Raw genomic sequence first — 9,451 nt, 5'->3', positions numbered from 1 at the left:
TATAAGCCGGCAAAATAAACTATGACAAAGATGTTACCATATTTTTGCCAAGGCTAATTCTGAGGCAGGGAACTAGTACCTTCCTATCAGACATGGGGATAGGCTTCTTTGTTTCTGATGTCAAACAGTTAATCATAAGATCTTGCATTTTCCTGCCTCCTCTGCTTTGATACTCTCCTATTTCTTTTGTTACCTGCAAAGATCTGACTGCAAAATGATCTGGTAATGCAAACTGCCATTCACTGGCTATCTTTCCCCACTATACTCAGGCCACATGGTGTTACAGAGGTCAATAAGATCTCCTTATCTAAAACTACCTAGTTGGAAGCTCCTCAGATGATTTCCTAATTGCAAGCAATAATCTATGAAAAGGGATGGTTCCTTGGCAAAACTTTTCTCCAGGTCTATCACTTTTGCCTCTCCTAAGGGGACTCTAACCTCCCTTAAATTGGCCTTTATTCAGAGGCTCATCTCTACCTGGGTGGGCCTGGCTTTGGGCAGACCCACAGCTGTGTGCCTGAGCCGAACTTAGTGCTGTGGTCTTAAAAACTCTGCTCCTTAAAAAAACAGTTCTGCCTTCTCTCAGCTTGCTACATCTTCCCTGCTTTTGCTGGCTTGCTGCTTTTCTTAGGCTTCTTACCTGCCTTTTACCCCTTTTTTTTTTTCTTTCTGCCTTACATCTGGACTGCCTTCATTAGCATTTGAATTGACCTCTAGCTGAGACTGGGTGGGGAAAAGGATTTTCTGCCTGTAAATTGATCTGCCTTAGTTTCCCAGAATCTTCTCACTAGTGGGCTTTCCTCCCATCCCCCCAATAGTGGATGGTAACGAAAGACAGACAAAGGAGGGGTGCCTCTTTGCAGAGACTATTCAGATGCTTGCCTGGCGGAGAACTTCACAGCAGATCTTCCACAGATTACCTCCTTTATCTGAGCCACAAGGTTTGGAGAGAAGGAACCTCGTGGGGGCCAATCCACACCGAAGGAAGGTCATTCTGATGAACAATAAGTGTCATCAAGCCCAGATCCTGAGCTTTCCTGTGGATCTCAGAGAAGTGATCAATTCTGACCCGTATTAAACAATCTTAATAAACAGAATTAGGAGAAAGATAATAAATACACACACTATGGATACACGCACAGATCACACTTAGGCACTCGCTCAGACCGGTCCACTCTTTCACACGGGTGTGCACCACACTCACCAGTCACCCTGGGACTCCCAAATATGCCCAAAGGGCATGCACATGATTTTTCACCTCCAGAGGGTTTAGTTCTTCCAAGTGAAGAGATCGGAAGTAGGGAAAGGCCAGTGCTGGCCCGGGAGTGGCAATAGAGAGTTCGGGGTTCAGGGGCAGAGGAGGAGCAGAGTAAGTGGGGGCCCCTTCTCCCCCCGGCCTGGCACTCCTGCCTAAGGCTCCTGGTCCGGGTACCCCCGGGGAGCAGGCTGGTAGATGACTCCCTTGACCTGGAAGATAAGCGGCAAGTGGAACGATCCCTCGGGGGGCCAACCAATCTGGAACGTCGGCCATCCTGCTGAGCAAAAGGTCTGCCATTTAGGCTTTTTAACAATCAGAAAAAGATTCTGAGCACGAGAGCAGACCTCTGACCAGTGGGAGAGAGTGAGTGAGAGGAGTGGACGGAGATTGTCCCATGGTTCCAAAGATGGTGTCTCGGTAGAGAAAAAGGACGAGCGTGATCCAACCTACAAAAAAGAATGACGCAAGCGCAAGGCCTTTTGGAGAGGAAAGAAGAATAGAGAAGTAATAGAGCGGCCGATGATTCCTGACACACCAGATGTAGCCTCTCCGAGGCTACCACAAAAGAGGCCTCCAGGCGTCCCTGGCCCTCATCCACCTCCGGGGCGTCCCCCAGGGCTGCGGCCCGTGTCTATTCCCGACACGTCTGTCAGACACAAGGCTCGCACACACAACAGTGTGCTGCACACCTCTGTCACTGTGCTGCACACCACTGTGCTTGTGTCACCGATCGGTAACTAGAGTAAAACGGTACCGGAGAAACAAAGAGAGAGAAAGAGGCGCCTTAACTTACCCCGCGGCTCAATCCTGCGTCCCTGGGGCAGGGTCCTCGGTGATCTCGGTGGGACCTCCAAATGTTGGGATCGGGAGTTCCCTGGCCCTGGGAGGCGTGGAGAGACCAGATAGACACAATTCCTGCAGGAGTAAAAACGGGGTTTATTTAGACCAGCATGCTGGGGCTCCGCAGCATACCCCAGAAATGGGCAGTGGCTGAGAGCCCCGAACTTCTTCAAAGGGGATCTTATATAGGCCTTCACTGGCCGTTACAGCAAAGCCCGCGCATTTCATAGCCAATAGATTTGTAACATATACTTTCTTAACCAATCCATTTAAAAGTACCTCACTCCTTAGCCTATAGATTCAAAGATCAGCATTTACGTACATCGATTGTCAGCACAAGCAAGGTTATAGCTGGAATCATTAAGCCTTAGGTAATCTCCCTTGACCATCCTCGTTTTGTGTTACCCAAGTCTGCAGGGTGCTTTAGTGAGACAATACATTCCAGGAAAGGGCAATTTCCCCCAACCACCAGCATCCTGAGTTAGCCTTTACCCAAATCTGCAGGGTGCTTTACTGAGACAATACATTTCAGGGACAGTAAATACACCTGAATCTTGTAGAAAGAAGTTATGCCCTGTTCACTTTGCAAGTCCCCTCTCCCCCAGGTGCAAAGCAGCCAAGCAGTTTTACAGAAAGCAATGTTGCAAGTTAGCTAACGTACACAAAAATTTGATGCCCTAATATGGATTCTTTCAGAGGCAGAGGTGGGCACTGCTCTGCTGCCCAGGGTGTGTGCTGCCTCTCTAACAACTGCTGCAAAACAGCATTGCTTTTCGACAGATGGTCGTGAAAAGGAAAAAAAGTTTCAGAATTTTTTTGGTTAGTGAAAACAGACTAAGGTAAGTCTACCTTGAATTTCAGAGTGAGGAGTGGGAAGAAGACCTGTAAATTGTCAGCGGTCAGAGGTCTCTCCTGCGGAGATTTGTGAACCCCAAGGGAAAAAAAATACTTGAATCTTCTTCTGCAAGGAGGCATTTCTGCCACTGGGCCACTTTCCTGGTCCTGTCAGTGGTCTGTGTGGGAGCAGGGGCCACGCCACAGCTATCATCTCCACCGGGATCAGGGCTTTGATCAGGGAAAGGCAAGATTTAAGGACAAGCTGTGCTTTAGGACAGGTAGCTTTGGTTGTTTGTGGCCACAACCTGTCTTCCTCAGGTGTTGCTCTTGGCTCATTGCTCAGGGGCTCCTCATGGTGGTGTGCGGGAGACCAGGAGGTGTTGGGAATTGAACCCCGGGGGGCCCTCACATAAACCGGCAAGTTAGTGTTCTCCCACTGTGCCACATCTCTGGCAAAGAAAGAAGTTTTTATTTAATACATGGAAAATCTAGAAATGTTTGCACATCGTATATCTGGAGTCCAGACAAAGGTGGGTTGTCCCTAGCACAGCCTGTGATGGTGAAGGGATCAGACAGCTTCCTGCATGGACTGTGGGATTCAAAAACTTCTGTCTGTGGGCCAGTAGGCACTCAAGGACTTGGAGTACTCCCTGCATTTCTTGATCTGCATCACAATGTATTCCTATCACCTGTCTGTCCTCTGTCCTGCTGGCACTGTGACCTTTGTCCTGTTTGTTGTAGTATCTCGCACCCAGCATGGTGGCTATTTTGTAGTGGATCTTGGATCCTAGTGTGGAATGAATGAAGTCACCCTGGAGTGATTTCCAGGAAGGAGGAGCTCTTGAGAGCTAGCATTCCTGGGCAGCTCAGGAAGGCAGACCAGCGGATTCTCCCTCCCTCCCTCCCTCCATCCTTTCTTTTCTGTTTTTACTGAAACTCATTTAGAAAGATGTGAAAGGGGAGAATGCTCAAGAGAGTATACAGGCTTCTCCAGAGGAGAAATAAGCAAGCTAAGAAACATGAGACAAGCAAGCAAGTTATGTATGTATTCATGGGAAAACACAAACTTGAAGGGCAGATTCAGTGGGTTTCTTATCCAGATATGCACTTGAAGTTACTACAATCAGTCACATAGACACTTTTTCAAATTTCATGGTTTGGCAATTTATAATCTTTCCAGGTGACAGTCTCTTCATTTTCCTCCATGACTCCCTGATGTCTATTGACATTCCTTTCTTATCATTGTCTCCTGGATGAGTTTAAGATCAGAACCTGAAGTACTACCCATAAACCAACACTACAAAATCTACCTTAAATTCAGAATTTCTCAGAGATGATCAGCATCTTAAAGGTGCTTTAGTTAGTGATAGGCCTATCCAGATGTGATAGAATATTGAACATTACAAAGTAATGGGTGATGAGGTTTTGAATCATTTAATGAGGCAAAATGGATTTAAGCCTTGTCACCTAACAAGGATAGAAAAATCACCTTCATTTTCAAATGCACTTTTATTGCTCATTTAGGATTCTGTGGATATAAACAATAATTGTAAGCAAGCATCCTCATACAAAAATCCCTTATAAAACAATGAGCCACAAATATATCCATCTTATCACCTGATGTGAGAGCAAGTCACGGAAAATTCTGAAGAGAATCAGCAGGAATTATTAAATGTCCTTCATTCAAAGCACAAGGCCCTCCCTTCAAGGATGACCTTTTTTTTTTTTTTACCTAGTTCCTGTGCCAGTGAGTGATGAAAAAGTCAGTTACTTATACAAACATGTACTTTAACATTATAGTTTCTTGGGGCTTCTTATATTCAACAAATACTCAGTAGAACTTGGTTATAAAGATACTGTCTATATGTGACAGGCCTGAATTAATCAAGGACATGATTGGATAACCTGTAGTGACTTTTCCAGATGGAGAAACACTCAGTATTCCTATTTTTTTTAAAGGTCATGTTGGCTGTTTATACTGTGTATGTGTGTGTGTATATATATATATACATATATATGTAGCACTGTCACTGTAGCACTATTCTCCCATTGTTCATCGATTTGCTCAAGTTGGCACCAGTAACGTCTCCATTGTGAGACTTGTTACTGTTTTTGGCATATCGAACACGCCATGGGGAGCTTGCCAGGCTCTGCCGTGCAGGTGGGATACTCTCAGTAGCTTGCTTTTAAAATATATGATCAAAGTTTCTTCTTTCTTTTGCTTACGAATGTAATTATTTCAGTAGCAATAATTGAAAAGACCATCCTTTACTGAGCATCAGCTGATTCTATCAGTCTATGAGCCTATTTACCTAAGATTGGTTGACATCTGACAAAGGTCTCAAGGTAACTCAGGGGTTATGTATTTGTCAAGAATATGAGGCTGGAGAGATAGGATAGTGGGAAGGATATTTGCCTTGCATGCTGCTGATCCTCAGTACACAAACACACACACATACCTACACACACATACACACACATCCCCACAAAACTTAACTTCCTATGAAGAGCGGTAACATCTTTAGCTTATATCTGCTATAGGAGGGAAGCATTAGATCTTTCAATAGTGTAATGTTAGTTTTAAGTTTTTTAAAGGATGCCTTTCATCAAGTAGAGAAAGTTCTTTTGATTTCTTATTTGCGTGGAAGTCTTTTAACAATCATGAATAGATGTCATTTTTTATTAAATGATTTTTTTGTATCAAAGTTGTCGTGTGGTTTTCTTCTTTAGTCATGGTAAATTATATTGATTTTTTTAAAAATGTTAAAACAGTCTTGCATTCCTGGGAAAAATTCCACTTTGTCATGTTGTATTATTATTTTAATATATTTTCTGGCTTGAATTCATTAATATTTTGCTGAGAATTTCTATCTCTCTCTTAATGACAGCTAGCAGTTTAGATGTTTTCTTGTTATATCCTTGTACAGTTTTGCTATCTGGGTAAGGCTGGCCTTGTAAAATTGTTTCTATCTCTTCTATTCTCTGAAGGAGATTAGAATATATAGAATACATATTATTTTTCTCTTAAAATAATTATTAGAATTCTCCAGTGAAGAATAGATATTCATGCATATTATCTCTTGTTGAGTAAGTTGTAGTCTGTGTTTTACAAAGAATTAGACTATTACACTTAAATAATAAAATTTATGGGTCTAAAACTGTTCTAAAGTCGAAGAGCTCAAAGGCTTTGTACATACTTTGCATAGGAAGAGAACCCTGGCACTCATGGTTCACTGAACATTCTTGGGAGTGACAAAGCACAGAGCCAGGAGTAGCTCCTAAATACTACCCAAGTGTGGTTCCAAATCCCTCCTCCACCCATGCCCCAAATCAGGTAGGCCTAATGTCCCCACCTCTTTAAATAACAAAGGCCTTAATCACAATCTACAAAATACTACAAAATGCTCTATGATTTCTGAAGCTAAATTAGAAAAGGCTATTTGTGTCTGCTGGTTACTTCAGAGATGTTTGCTTTGGGGGTCTAGTAACCATGCCATGACAGAATGCAGAAGCACATGGAGAAATAACATGTCAAACAGCACTGATACAGGTGAGCCAGTCTTTCAGGATTCCAGCTCATCTGAAGATACCCGAGAGGATACAGCATAAAGCCAAGGCCCACCCAATGGGGGATCATAAGTAACAGAAATGGTTATTGCTTTTTGTTTGTTTGCTTTTTGGGTCACACCCAGCGATGCACTGGGTTTACTCTGGGCTCTGCACTCAGGAATTACTCCTGGAAGTGCTCAGGGGACCATATGGGATGTTGGGAATCGAACCCAGGTAGGCCGCATGCAAGGCAAGTGCCTTACCTGCTATGCTATTGCTTCAGCCCTGGTTATTGCTTTGACCACTGAGTTTGACTTAGTATCTAGCAATAACTGGAATATCAGGCTTGATCATTTTTCTACAAGTAGAGTTATTTCATTAACCACTTCCTCTTCCTATGCTATTTTTTTTTGAGGGGAATGGGTCTCTCTTCTTTTTTTTTCTTTTTGGTTCTTTGGTCATACCTGGTGGTGCTCAGGAGTTTCTCTTGGCTCTGCACACAGGAATTACTCCTGGCATTACTTGGGGGAACATAGAGGATGCTGGGGATCGAATCTGGGTCAGCCACATCCAAGGCAAATGTCCTACCTGCTGTGCTATCGCTCCAGCCCCTTTTCCATCACATTAGTGTTTTCCTAATTGTTGCTTCTTCTCATTTTATTATCATGATAAAGCTTTTAAAGAAATAAATTTATTAATAGTGACAAACTGTCCACACATATTTGAGAATTTGTTTCTGATGTCATGTCTCTGGGACATTAATTTTCATTGTGTTAAAAGAGCTTCGCATTTTAATTACTGCAGGTATTTACTTAGGGGGAAGGAGTGGGCCATACTTGGTAGTGGTCCCAAGTCACTCCTGGAAATGCTCAGAGGATCATTTTTTGGTGCTGAAAATCAAATTAGGGTTGGCTGCATGCAACTGAAGAGCTTATCCCCTGTACAATCTCTCTGGTTTGCTGAAATTATTTTATTTAAAATGCTGTCATTCTAAACATCATGCTGAAACTTTGATTTTTACTTTTGCCACTGTTTGGTGGGATTAGCTGTGGTGGTGCTCAGGGGCCTCCAGTGTCACTCCTGGTGGTATGAAGAAGTGGGGAAATGGTGGACAAGTGCTGAGGATAGAACTTAAGACATAGTACGTGCAAGGTCTATGCTGTACTATTGGAGCCCATGCCTGGCTCTGAAACTCCACTCTGAAGTCTCCTGTTGATAATTTCACAGGCTTGTTGTGTTCATCATTAATATCCAGTTATTTTTATCTCAATATAAGACACAATTATACTTAACAAGAACAATATAGTAACTAGAGATAGGATTGCCCTTTTTCCTCTTATCCGAACACTTACAGACTATATCTAGATGTTGAAGACTGGTGATTTTTACTTTTTTCATTATGCCCCAATTTCTACATGTTCCTTTTATAATAGCTTTTAAAGACATTCTTTAATAGTCTATAATAGCATTAAGAAATACATGTTCTAAAATTACTTCTCTTTGAGAGCAGGGGTCTTTTCACTTGTTTCCCTTTCCTTTCCAGTTTAATTCAAAAAAATTTTTTAAACCATAGAAGAAACTCTGGCAACTAGCAACAAGGAGAACAGTTTCAAAGTTTTATTCTTACCTAAGCAAGGGAATTTTCTTGCATTCTAGTACTATAGGAACATTTCTGTTTTATTGGCATGTTTTATTTCTGTCATGTAACTTTTGTTTATATTATTGTAGACAATTCAACTATTTTGATCTACCAATTTCCCTTCTTGGAAGCCATTTCATTTCAATTATATATTTACATTGAGAAGCATTTTTAGCACCTGTTTTTATCCCTCCTTGAGCTCTGTGGCTTTTTTGTTTCTTTAGCCTGCTGATGACTAGGCTATTGTAGGTTAACATTTTTAAATAAAAAATGAAAAACTAATGTAGGAAATAATATGTTGACTAAATAGTTCAGCATCCTTATTCATGGATGGAATAAGGGACATTCCTCCTTTCCAGAACTGACACTAGAGGGTTCAAAAATGTTGGGATGTACTAGAGTCAGAGTGACACATTTATTATTATGAAAGCTGACCCAAAGTAATAAAGTTTTATGTTTGGATCTACCATTCTCAAGATCAGATACTCAATGGGACTTAGTCCATTTCTCTTACTTATGCTTTATATAATGAAGGAAATGGGATTTCTGTAAAAAGCAATTATTCTTGGAAAAAATAAAATCAATTTTCAGTTTTGTAGTAAATGGAGAGCAATAATCATGTTCAGGGCTGGGTGTTTTTATTTGTTTTTTTGTGTATGTGTCTTGTGATGACTTCTCATCATTACAGGTGCCAGTTTATGAACCAAGATCTCTAATTCACTAAAAAGCAACCTCAATTCTAATGACTCCTACATTCATGTATGGCAGCAACTCTGATCCGTAGCCTAGATCCAATTACCTATTTTTCATTTTGACTTGGATATCTCACAAGAAGGCAACATGTCTAAAACTGAACTCATATTTTATCTCACCTAAAAACAAACTTAGGCCATTCACCAAGAATCCCTATCTCAAAGAATGGATTTACTAATGCCATTAGCACCTGTAGTTTCAGGGTAAAAAAAAAAATCTGTCTTTGTTCATTCTTGTTATATCCTATACCCAACACAATGCCTAACATACAGCTGGTACTTGGCATTTATTGAGTAAATGTCAAATACATTTATGGAAACTGTTGGTAAGTCAAATACTCATCTCCTCCAAAACCAAGGAAATAGATAATGGGTTATACGAATTCCAAACGAATCTTTGCTGCCTCTAAAATCCAGGCTCTTTCCATCATGCCAATGCTCCCACTATTTACTCAAACAGTTGAATGCCTTCTAAAATTCCCATCATTACTGTGCATCAACATGCAGTTAAATGAATGAATTGATTATAATTTTCTCTGCTCTACCAAATTTCTTCTTCTCATACTGTGCTTCGTG

Source organism: Sorex fumeus, unplaced genomic scaffold (assembly GCF_029834395.1).
Source record: "Sorex fumeus unplaced genomic scaffold, SorFum_2.1 ptg000037l, whole genome shotgun sequence".
Classification (NCBI taxonomy): domain Eukaryota; kingdom Metazoa; phylum Chordata; class Mammalia; order Eulipotyphla; family Soricidae; genus Sorex; species Sorex fumeus.
Note: the sequence above shows the minus strand (reverse complement) of the source record.